Consider the following 12,707-nt stretch of genomic DNA (forward strand, 5'->3'; position numbering starts at 1 on the left):
CTACTCCTAAATGGCACACACTATAGTCTATATTTAAGTATCTACATCTCGATACATCTCCTTTACACTCGTATTGTGAATGCCAAATTAGGGTTTGGGAAATATGGTTACCTGTTCTCGTAGTCTTAATGCATACCTCACAGCTAGGAGTGTCGGTACCTCTACCTTCCTGAATATAAAAACACATATAAATAAACACTATCAAAAGCACATCTTTCGCCGTCATCCTCAGTCTTCGTCCGTGCGATGGCGCCTCAGCTTCCAGGATGTGAGGGGCTGCAGGGAATGGAGTTCTGCTCATCTTCACAGGTGTCCCTTCGAGACTTTCCTGGCTTATACACTATGTGATGGTAAGCGGACAGGCTTTATTATGGCCTTCTCACTCACACCTGTAACAATAAAATTTGTAATCCACAATAATTCCTCGTTACTCCGACTGAGTAGTGCGTTTTAACCGGATCTTGCAGGGATTCTCTGGATCTGCTGTAACTTGCCAAGAATCGACTGCTGCTGGTTTAACCCTGGAGTGATGTATCCACGGAGTCACTTCTGCTACTTTTATTGCTGTAGGGGTAGACAAAAGAACAACATAAGGACCTCTCCACTTGGGCCCTAACGGTACATTATTCCACTCTTTAATCCACACTTGATCTCCTGGATGATAACTATGAACAGGGGGATAAATATTCACAGGTAATCTATCTTGTACCCATTTCTGTACCTCCTCCATAGTCTTACCCAACTCTACAACCTGCTGCCGGGTAATTCCTTCTCCCAACTGACTCAAGTCCCCCCTTAAGTTACCAAGTACGGGAGGTGGTCGCCCATACATGATTTCAAAAGGAGAGAGGCCCATCCTTCTGGTAGGGGTACTGCGGATTCGCAATAAAGCTATGGGTAAGAGAACGTTCCACTTAAGTTGGGTTTCCTGACACATTTTAGCCAACTGGTTCTTTATAGTTCTATTCATTCTCTCTACCTTACCAGAACTCTGGGGTCTATATGCAGTATGAAGCCTCCACTTTATACCAAGCATATGAGTCAGTTGTTGTAGGCACTGGTGAACAAAAGCTGGACCATTGTCCGATCCTATAGAACAGGGTAGTCCATATCGGGGTATTATTTCTCGTAGCAGGAATCTCACAACTTCTCCTGCTTTCTCTGTACGAGTAGGACATGCTTCTACCCAGCCTGAATAGGTGCACACAATTACCAGCAGGTAACGATGTCCACCCGATTTAGGCATCACTGTAAAGTCTATTTGTAGATCGGACATGGGGAGTCCCCCCATAAACTGAACTCCTGGTGGCTTTACTGGTCCTTGTCTTGCATTATTCTTAGCACACGTTACACATCTGCGTACAATGGCCTGAGTCAAGTTGGACAATCTTGGTATGTAGAAATGTTTTCTAAGAGATTCTTCAGTACTGTCTCTCCCAGAATGTGTCCCGTTGTGATAATTTTGGACAATTTCTACCGCTAGCGATGCTGGTATAACTATTCTTCCATCTTCTAGCTGATACCACTTGTTCTCCAAATACTTTCCCGGTTCAGTCTTTAACCACTCCTCTTCTTGAGCTGTATAAACTGGAGTCCATTGGGACAGTGGAGTTGGTATAAGAGCAGCTATATGCCCTACATACTCCTGTCTTCCTGATTCAGCAGCACGCTTAGCTGCACTATCTGCCATCCGATTTCCCTTGGTTACATCACCATCTCCTCTCAGATGCGCTCGACAATGTATGATACCGACTTCTTTCGGCTCCCACACTGCTTCCAATAGTTGTAGGATTTCAGCTGCGTACTTGATTTCTTTGCCTTCTGAATTCAGTAGTCCTCTTTCTTTATACAAAGCTCCGTGGGCATGAGTGGTTAAAAACGCATACTTAGAGTCCGTATAGATATTTACTCTTAAACCTTCAGCCAATTGTAACGCTCGTGTTAGTGCTATTAATTCTGCCTTTTGTGCTGATGTTCCTTTCGCCAGTGGCCGAGCTTCTATCACCTTGTCTATTGTTGTCACTGCATATCCTGCATAGCGGATCCCTTCTTTCACATAACTACTGCCGTCGGTGTAATATTGAACATCGGGGTTCTGGATGGGAAAATCACGAAGATCTGGTCTACTTGAGAATACTTCATCCATTACTTCCAAACAATCATGTTGACTTTCAGTAGGTTGTGGCAAAAGGGTAGCTGGATTTAAGGTGTTTACAGTCTCTAAATGCACTCTTGGGTTTTCACACAACATTGCTTGATACTTGGTCATACGGCTGTTACTAAACCAATGATTTCCTTTGTAATCCAACAACGTCTGTACTGCATGTGGGACTCGTACATAAAGTTCTTGACCCAGAGTGAGTTTATCGGCTTCAGCTACTAGCAGGGCGGCTGCAGCTACGGCTCTTAGACAAGGTGGAAGTCCGCTGGCCACTGCATCCAGTTGCTTAGACATGTAGGCAACAGGTCTTTGCCATGATCCCAAGTACTGTGTCAATACTCCCACAGCCATTCTTCTTTGCTCGTGTACATACAGGTAGAATGGTCGTGTGTGATCAGGTAGACCTAATGCTGGGGCACTCATCAAAGCCTTCTTCACATCTTCAAATGCCGTTTGCTGTTCTTGGGTCCATAGGAAGGGGTCGTGCTCTGTACCTTTGATAGCTGCGTACAGAGGTTTTGCCAGTATCGCATAGCTGGGAATCCATATCCTACAGAAGCCTGCTGCCCCCAAGAATTCTCGCACTTGTCTTCTATTCTTGGGTATTGGTATTTGGCAGACAGACTCTTTTCTCTCTGGCCCCATAATTCTTTGACCTTCAGAGATATGGAACCCCAGATACTTGACAGTTGGCAAACACAACTGAGCCTTCTTTCTAGACACCTTGTATCCTGCCTTCCAGAGAATGTGTAGTAGATCGTGCGTTGCTTGCTGACAGATTTCTTTTGTAACTGCTGCTATCAACAAGTCATCTACATATTGTAACAATACACACTCTCCTGGGATGGACTCGAAATCCAATAGATCTTGACTTAGGGCTGAACCAAATAGGGTAGGTGAATTTTTAAACCCTTGGGGCAATCTTGTCCAAGTCATTTGGCGTTTTGAGCCCGTTACAGCGTTCTCCCATTGGAAAGCGAAAATACATTGACTTTCTGCGGCAATTCGGAGGCAAAAGAAGGCATCTTTGAGATCTAAGACTGTGAAGTAAGTAGCCCCGCCCGGAATTAAAGCAAGCAGGTTATATGGATTGGGTACAACTGGATGTATGCTAACAACCGCATCATTGACTGCTCTTAAGTCCTGCACAGGTCGATACTCATCTGTGCCGGGCTTTTGAACAGGCAGCAATGGGGTGTTCCAGGGGGAAGTACAGAATTTTAGGATACCATACCGTATGAACTTATCCAGATAGGATTGGATGTTCTTCTTAGCCTTCTGCGGAATGTGATATTGTCTTAGGCTCACTGGATAAACCCCATGTTTCAGTTCAATTTTTATTGGTGGAATATTGCGGGCCAGTCCTGGTGGGTTGTTCTCTGCCCAAACTCCTGATATGTTAAACAATGTCTCATCACTCCTAGGGTTTTGGCTAGTCAACACTGTATAAAGTCGCCACTCTTCTTCCTTTGGTACGGATAAAGTCATAATACCTGAAGGTCCATTAAACTTTAAAGATGTTGTTCCATCTGGTAGGAACGTAATCTGCGCTTGTAATTTGGATAGCATATCACGTCCCAGCAATTGGACTGGACATTCAGGCATATAAAGGAATTGGTGTTTTACTACGTGGCCTCCCAATGTACAGAGTCGACTTTTAAGAACCGGTCTTTCAGCACTTCTTCCAGTTGCTCCTATCACAGTAATAGTCCTTCCAGATGGAGGAGCAACTAGATTAGTCACCACTGAATGTTCAGCACCAGTGTCGATCATGAACGCACTCCTTTTCCCCCCTATTGATACATCGACCATAGGCTCCGCTCGACCAAGGGGGATGGAGCCCGGTCGGTATCAATAGTCCTCCATGACCGTGTCAGCCAATCCTACGAAGTCCCTACCTTCTCTATCGCGGGACCTTTGCGCTGCTGGAATATATCTGTCTTCCCTAACACTTCCTCTGTTCCCATTACTCCCTCTATAACCATTACTCCCTCCGGGACCTCCTCTACCTCTCGCTCTGCCTCTAAAGTTTCCGTAGCCTGCCCTGGGTTGGTCTCTCTCGTACTGCTCTCTTTGCGGACATTCGTTCCTCCAATGCCCTTCTTCCTTGCAATACGCACACTGATCCCTACTCAAAGGCTCCCTACTCCATCTATTATTGCCTCTATCTGGGCCCCGTTTATCTACGCCTGCGATCGCTACCGCTAGCATATCAGCCTTTTTACGCATCTTGCGCTCCTCCTCTTTCTTGCTTTCTGTTTCCCTATTCATATAGACCTTATTAGCTACCTCCATTAGTTGGGAGATTGACATACCTGCAAACCCTTCTAACTTTTGTAGCTTGCGCTTAATATCTCCGTAAGCTTGGCTGACAAAGGCGGAGTTAACCATTCGGGAATTGTCTGCGTCTTCCGGATTAAAGGGGGTGTACAAGCGGTACGCCTCCAATAATCGGTCATAAAAGACACTGGGCGCTTCATCGCTTTTCTGAATCACCTCAACTGTCTTTGACATATTAATAGCCTTCTTTCCTCCGGCTTTCATGCCAGCAATTATAGCGTCTCTATAGGCTCTGAGTTGAACCATATCAGCACCATTTACGTTCCAATCGGGATCGGTGTTGGGATAGTGTGTCGCGGCCCATGCTGCTGGATTAGCTTGGTTCAAAGCACGGGCTCTATCTTCTAATGCTTTAATGGCTGCTTGATTTATTCTTGTCCTTTCCTCATTGTTAAATAAAGTCATTAGTAACTGCTGGCAATCAGCCCATGTCGGATTATGCGTCTGTACTATTGAGGTGAACAGATCAGTCATGGCTTGTGGTTTCTCAGTATACGAGGAATTATGGGTCTTCCAGTTTAAAAGGTCGGTAGTGGTGAAAGGGACATATACGAAGACAGGGTCAGCGTGTGCCATTTGACCTGCGGCATCGATATAAGCTGACCCGGGATTTAAGCGAAGAGGCATCTGATAGTGCTTTAATTGTTGGGCACCAGTCAACTGTCGGGTTTGGATGGGGCTACGTAGGGAAGCGTCAGTCATGGGTTCCGGTCGGGGAGATATAGGGTATGGGGATGTGGGAGGTTGGTTTTGGGAAAAGGTAGTGAATAGAACACTTCGGGCCGAGCTAGATGAAGCTTGACCGGAAGTCTGAAGTGGCGCCAAATCAGGATATTCGTTTCTAATGGGGGTGGGTTCTGGTTCCGGAAGGGGAGATTTAGTACGAGGGGGGGTGGATCCTGTACTGGAGGAGGAAGCGGAAGTGGATGAGGGTAATGAGGGAAGGGTTACAGGACTTCCTGTATTTGCGTCACTTCCTCTTACCGGAAAGTAAGGGGGCGGCAAAGGGATCTCGGACTCAGGGGGCGTGTCCAAAATGGGCCTAACACCAGCCCTAGTGGACGAACAAGTCCTAGCTACCATGAGGCGACACTGTTCCTCGTGGCATGTCCGGAGCCATTTTGGCGAGTCATTTACGGCCTGTCTCCAACAATCAATATAAGGAAACTGGCCGTAAAGTTCATGCCTACCTGATACAGCCACGTGTAAGCGCTGTACCAGAGTTGGATCCAAACTGCCACGTGGCGGCCATGCCGCAACCAAAGTAGGCCACTCCCTAGTGCACAAAGTGACCAAACGTACAGGAGACATCTTTACCCCAAAATCACAAACTTTGAATCCCTTTTTAAAATTCTTAACCATACATCCTAAGGGATCCGGAATCGTTGACTGCGACGCACCCATACTTAACAGTGGAACGTCGTCGACAACGATTACTATACACGCGTACTATTCAACAGTCACACCCGTTTCCTCTGGCAACAGCACCACGTGGTACGGTTACCAAGTGAAACGTACACAATAACAATAAACACTCAGGGAATTCCCGTACACACACAGCTGCTACACCAGTCACTATATAATCAATATTATGCCCTTTGGCGTAACTACACAGTCACCCACGCTATAATTCTCTATATACGAATTACCCGTCTATAACACACCCAGTAACATCGTCTTTTACAAATAGCGGTTACAGTACGGTTAGCATAGGTCAAAGCACAAGTTAAGGTCACAATACAATTATTAGTGGTTATGGTGTTAAACATGCAATGGACGACAATGATTAGTACTTATTATATAATGTCAGTAAATATACAGGGTTATGGTACCGTGCACTATAATACAGCAACACACTATTAACACTCTCGCTAGACGGCTGAGCTCGCGCTATCTAACAAGATATACACTTTACTAAAACAATCGTTAACACATTTACAATTCCCAACTAAACTATTGGCCAGTACCTTGAATGGACTACCTAAAACTATATACACCCGTTTTGGTTAGCCACACTGCCCAATCACCACATATACATAGCGAGCTAGAGAACCGAATTTACACAGGCGCCTCTTAGTCGCACTATACAACGAGCTAGAGATCCGAATTTACACAGGCGCCTCTTAGTCGTACTATCAAAAGTCTAGTGGGTTCCAAATTTACACGCCTTCCCACTTAGCCCAGATAGGATGAGAACTAGCGAACCGAATTTACACAGGCGCCGCTTAGTCTCCCGGTCCCTCCGACCTAGCGAACGTAATATACACCCTAGAACGCTAGTCTAGACAAGACACCGGTGTCCGGCTAGGGCTATTTACACCAGGACCCCGCCTGACTAACCAAATCAAACGGTCTGACTAAAGAGCGTTCGATCGAGCGGTGCGCCTTCGCTCCTTCCCTCCGACAGAGGGGGCAGATACAGATTCAAAAACCCCTTTGGGCCTACCGCACAATCGGTATACCCCTAGCGGGTCCTGCCGTCTAAAACAGCAGTTATCTTACCTCCTCGTTCCTGAACCTGAGTTCACACTCATCGACGGGGACACCCCAGCACTTCTTACGTAGAGGCCGATGATCTCCTGGACAACAGACCAGTGGCGCCGAGACGAAGGGAGGTCCACGCAGAAGTTCAGGGGTGCAGCCGTAGAGAACGTGGGCAAAGATAGACCGTCTCACGCCTCTGCCTCTCAGCTACCGTTGAACGATGAGCTTCCCGGCCAATGCACCAAATGATACCGGAGAAACTGACGGAAGCCAAGCACAGAGAGATGGACACAGGTTTCTTCAGGAAGGAAGAGATTCTTTATTGGATCACCGATCGGGACTCAGAGGGACTAGCGTCACCAAAATACAGCAAAGTCTGAGTACTGAATACATAGAGTACATTCCTTATATAGCACTGTAGCTCCTCCCACAATTAACTACACCCACACATACCCTTAACCTATTTAATGAATAGAGTCTAAACTCATCCATCCGGTCTAACCACGTGGCTCATCTGATACAAAGGAGAGGGACGCGTAATTCCAGTTCTTACATTCCTGCACCTGGTCAGTACAGTGATGACAGTATCTTAGCTACGTGTAATTAACTAACTGATACTACAAACACATATACATACATATGCCTTGTGGCAATCTTAGCCTGCTAAACTTGTATTTTACTGGAATTACATCACAATACAATGCATGTGTCAGAGCTTAGCACATTTTTTCTTTTAGTTATAACAAGCAGATAATCCTAGGTGGTGAGTAAGGTCTAGAATATGTGTAGCTAACGTATGAGATTGTGGTTTTGTTACCTAGGTCATGGGTCGGTTGCGGAGGTCTGGCCCAGTGTGAGTGTTATCAGCGGGCTGGTCGTGGTTCTGGTTCCTTGCTTGGGTCAGTATGGGTTTGGTAGAGGTTGCAATGCTGGTTGTTGAGTCCTGTGAATAAGTCTTCAGTATTCTCTACCTCTCGGTAGAGATGTAGTTGGCTTGAGCTCAATAGAGACTACTGATGAGGGGTGGTAGCTGTCGGGGGGGGGGGGTGTTCTGTCTTGCGCCGTGATACGTGTTCTGTGGACGCGGTATTGTGTGTCAGCGCCTTCTCTAGCAGGCTCTTATAATAAGCATTAAACTAGTGTCGTAACTTGTGTAACATTAACAAGTATGCGCGTGCAGTAAATGGTATGTAGGCATTTTATAACATGAACATTTTGTATCGCCTTTGAACAGGCAGGGGTAGGAGACTTCCCCCCCCCCCCCCCCCCCACTGTGGTGGAATCTCGGTAAAAATAAATTTAGTAGGCCGAGATTACCACGTGGCATGTATACGTGCATATGCTGACGTATCGATCAGTTGGTTGCACGAGGCAAGATACGATCAGTAGTGTACGGAGCATGTGCAAGAATACAGGATATAGTATTCCCCTCCTCCATTGTGCTGGACAGACCATGCGGTCAAGCAGGAAGTTAATTCTTATTCGTATTGATTGGTCAAGAGAATGTGCGGTTGGAGCTTAATATGGGAGGAGTTATGTGCCTATATAGGGAGCCTGCACTATTGTCCGGGGCTCAGAACTTGCTGTATTTTGGTGACATTAGTCCCTCTGAGTCCCGATCGGTGATCCAATAAAGAATCTCTTCCTTCCTGAAGAAACCTGTGTCCATCTCTCTGTGCTTGGCTTCCGTCAGTTTCTCCGGTATCATTTGGTGCATTGGCCGGGAAGCTCATCGTTCAACGGTAGCTGAGAGGCAGAGGCGTGAGACGATCTATCTTTGCCCACGTTCTCTACGGCTGCACCCCTGAACTTCTGCGTGGACCTCCCTTCGTCTCGGCGCCACTGGTCTGTTGTCCAGGAGATCATCGGCCTCTACGTAAGAAGTGTTGGGGTGTCCCCGTCGATGAGTGTGAACTCAGGTTCAGGAACGAGGAGGTAAGACAACTGCTGTTTTAGACGGCAGACCCACTAGGGGTATACCGATTGTGCGGTAGGCCCAAAAGGGGTTTAAATCTGTGTATGGAATCTGCCCCCTCTGTCGGAGGGAAGGAGCGAAGGCGCACCGCTCAATCGAACGCTCTTTAGTAAGACCGTTTGATTTGGTTTGGAGTCAGGCGGGGTTCTGTGTAAATAGCCCTAGCCGGACACCGGTGTCTTGTCTAGACTAGCGTTCTAGGGTGTATATTTTGTTCGCTAGGTCGGAGGGACCGGGAGACTAAGCGGCGTCTGTGTAAATTCGGTTCGCTAGATCTCAACCTATCTTGGCTAAGTGGGAAGGCGTGTAAATTTGGAACCCACTAGATTTTTGATAGAGTAAATAGACTAAGAGGGTTCTGTTGTAAATTCCGCCCTCTAGTTCGCTATATGTGGTGCTTGGGCAGTGTGGCTAACCAAAACGGATGTAGATAGTTTTAGGTAGTCCATTCAAGGTACTGGCCAATAGTTTAGTTGGGATTGTATATGTGTTAAAGATTGTTAGTAAAGTGTATATCTTGTTAGATAGCGCGAGCTCAGCCGTCTAGCGAGAGTGTTAATAGTGTGTTGCTGTATCATAGTGCACGGTACCATAACCCTGTATATTTACTGACACTGTATATAAGTACTAATCATTGTCGTCTATTGCATGTCTAACACCATAACCACTAATAATTGTATTGTGACCTTAAATTGTGCTTTGACCTATGCTAACCGTACTGTAACCGCTATTTGTAAAAGACGATGTTACTGGGGTGTGGTATAGACGGGTAATTCATATATATAGAATTATAGCGTGGGTGACTGTATAGTTTCGCCAAAGGGCATAATATTGATTATTTAGTGACTGGTGTAACAGCTGTGTGTGTATGGGAATTCGCTGAGTGTTTATTGTGTTATTGTGTATGTCTCACTTGGTAACCGTACCACGTGGTGCTGTTGCCGAAGGAAACGGGTGTGACTGTTGAATAGAAAGCGTGCATAGTATTCGTTGTCAACGACGTTCCATTGATAAGTATGGGCGCGTCGGAGTCAACGATTCCGGATCCCTTAGGTTGTATGGTAAACAATTTTAAAAAGGGATTTAAAACATGTGATTTTGGGGTTAAAATGTCTCCTGTACGTTTGGTCACTTTGTGCACTAGGGAGTGGCCTACTTTGGTTGCGGCATGGCCGCCACGTGGTAGTTTGGATCCAACTCTGGTACAGCGTGTACACGTGGCTGTAGCAGGTAGGCCTGAACTTTACGGACAGTTTCCATATATTGATTGTTGGAGACAGGCCGTAAACGACTCGCCAAGATGGATTCAGATATGCCACGAGGAGCAATGTCGCCTCATGGTGGCCAGGACTTGTTTGTCCACTAGGACTATGGTTAGGCCCATTTTGGACACGCCCCCTGAGTCCGAGATTCCTTTGCCGCCCCCTTACTTCCCTATAGGAAGAGGTGACGCGAGTGCAGGAAGTTCTATACCCCTTCCCTCATTGCCCCCATCCACTTCCGCTTCCTCCTCCAGTACAGAATCCACCCCCTCTCGTATTAAATCTCCCCTTCCGGAACCAGAACCAACCCCCGTTAGATCTGAATATCCTGATTTGGCGCCACTTCAAACTTCCGGTCAAGCTTCTTCTAGCTCGGCTGGGAGTATTCTATTTACCAACTTTTCCCAAAATCAAGCTCCCACATCCTCATGCCTTATTACCCCCCGACTGGAACCCATAACTGACGCCCCTCCACGTAGCCCTATACTAACCCGACAACTGACCGGTACCCAACAACTCAAACATTACCAGATGCCCCTTCGTCTGAATCCTGGGTCAGCCTATCTCGATGCCGCAGGTCAAATGGCATATGCTGACCCAGTCTTCGTATATGTCCCGTTCACGACTACCGATCTCTTGAATTGGAAGACCCACAATTCCTCGTACACTGAGAAACCACAAGCTATGACCGATCTGTTCACCTCGATAGTTCAGACACATAATCCGACATGGGCTGATTGCCAGCAGTTATTAATGACATTGTTCAATAATGAGGAAAGGACAAGGATTAACCAAGCGGCCATTAAAGCGCTAGAGGATGAAGCCCGTGCTTTAAACCAAGCCAATCCAGCAGCATGGGCCGCAACACATTACCCTAACACCGATCCCGACTGGAATGTTAATGGCGCAGATATGGTTCAACTCAAAGCCTATAGAGACGCTATAATTGCTGGCATGAAAGCCGGAGGGAAGAAAGCTATTAATATGTCGAAGACAGTTGAGGTGATTCAGAAAAGTGATGAAGCGCCCAGTGTCTTTTATGACCGATTATTGGAGGCATACCGTTTGTATACCCCCTTTAATCCGGAAGACGCTGATAATTCCCGAATGGTAAACTCCGCCTTTGTCAGCCAAGCTTACGGAGATATTAAGCGCAAGCTACAGAAGTTAGAAGGGTTTGCAGGTATGTCTATCACTCAACTAATGGAGGTAGCGAATAAAGTATATATGAACAGGGAAACGGCAAGTAAGAAAGAGGAAGAGCGCAAGATGCGTAAAAAGGCTGATATGCTAGCGGTAGCAATCGCAGGCGTAGATAGACGGGGCCCAGATAGAGGCGATAGTAGATGGAATGAGGAACCCCTGAGTAGAAATCAGTGCGCATATTGTAGGGAAGAAGGGCATTGGAGAAGTGAGTGTCCACGAAGGGAACAGTATGAGAGAGACAGACCCAGGGCAGGTTATGGAAACTTTAGAGGCAGAGCGAGAGGTAGAGGAGGCCCCGGAGGGAGCAATGGTAGTAGAGGAAGTAATGGGAACAGAGGAAGTGTAAGGGAAGATAGGTACTATCCAGCAGCGCAAAGGTCCCGCGATAGAGAAGGTAGGGACTTTGTAGGATTGGCTGACACGGTCATGGAGGACTATTGATACCGACCGGGCTCCATCCCCCTTGGTCGAGCGGAGCCTATGGTCGATGTATCAATAGGGGGAAAAAGGAGTGCGTTCATGATCGACACTGGTGCTGAACATTCGGTGGTGACTAACCTAGTTGCTCCTCCATCTGGAAGAACTATTACTGTAATAGGAGCAACTGGGAGAAGTGCTGCAAAACCGGTTCTTAAAAGTCGACTCTGTACATTGGGAGGCCACGTAGTAAAACATCAATTCCTTTACATGCCTGAATGTCCAGTCCAATTGCTGGGACGTGATATGCTATCCAAATTACAAGCGCAGATTACGTTCCTACCAAATGGAACAACATCCTTAAAGTTTAATGGACCTTCAGGTATTATGACATTATCCGTACCAAAGGAAGAAGAGTGGCGACTTTATACAGCGTTGACTAGCCAAAACCCTAGGAGTGATGAATCCTTATTCAACATACCAGGAGTTTGGGCAGAGAACAACCCACCAGGACTGGCCCGCAATATTCCACCTATTAAAATCGAACTAAAACTTGGGGTTTATCCAGTGAGCCTAAGACAATATCATATTCCGCAGAAGGCTAAGAAGAACATCCAATCCTATCTGGATAAGTTCATACGGTATGGTATCCTAAAATTCTGTACTTCCCCCTGGAACACCCCATTGCTGCCTGTTCAAAAGGCCGGTACAGATGAGTATCGACCTGTGCAGGACTTGAGAGCAGTCAATGATGCGGTTGTTAGCATACATCCAGTTGTACCCAATCCATATAACCTGCTTGCTTTAATTCCGGGCGGGGCTACTTACTTTACAGTCCTAGACCTCAAAGATGCCTTCTTTT

This window comes from Pelobates fuscus, chromosome 6 (assembly GCF_036172605.1).
Source record: "Pelobates fuscus isolate aPelFus1 chromosome 6, aPelFus1.pri, whole genome shotgun sequence".
In the NCBI taxonomy this organism is placed as follows: domain Eukaryota; kingdom Metazoa; phylum Chordata; class Amphibia; order Anura; family Pelobatidae; genus Pelobates; species Pelobates fuscus.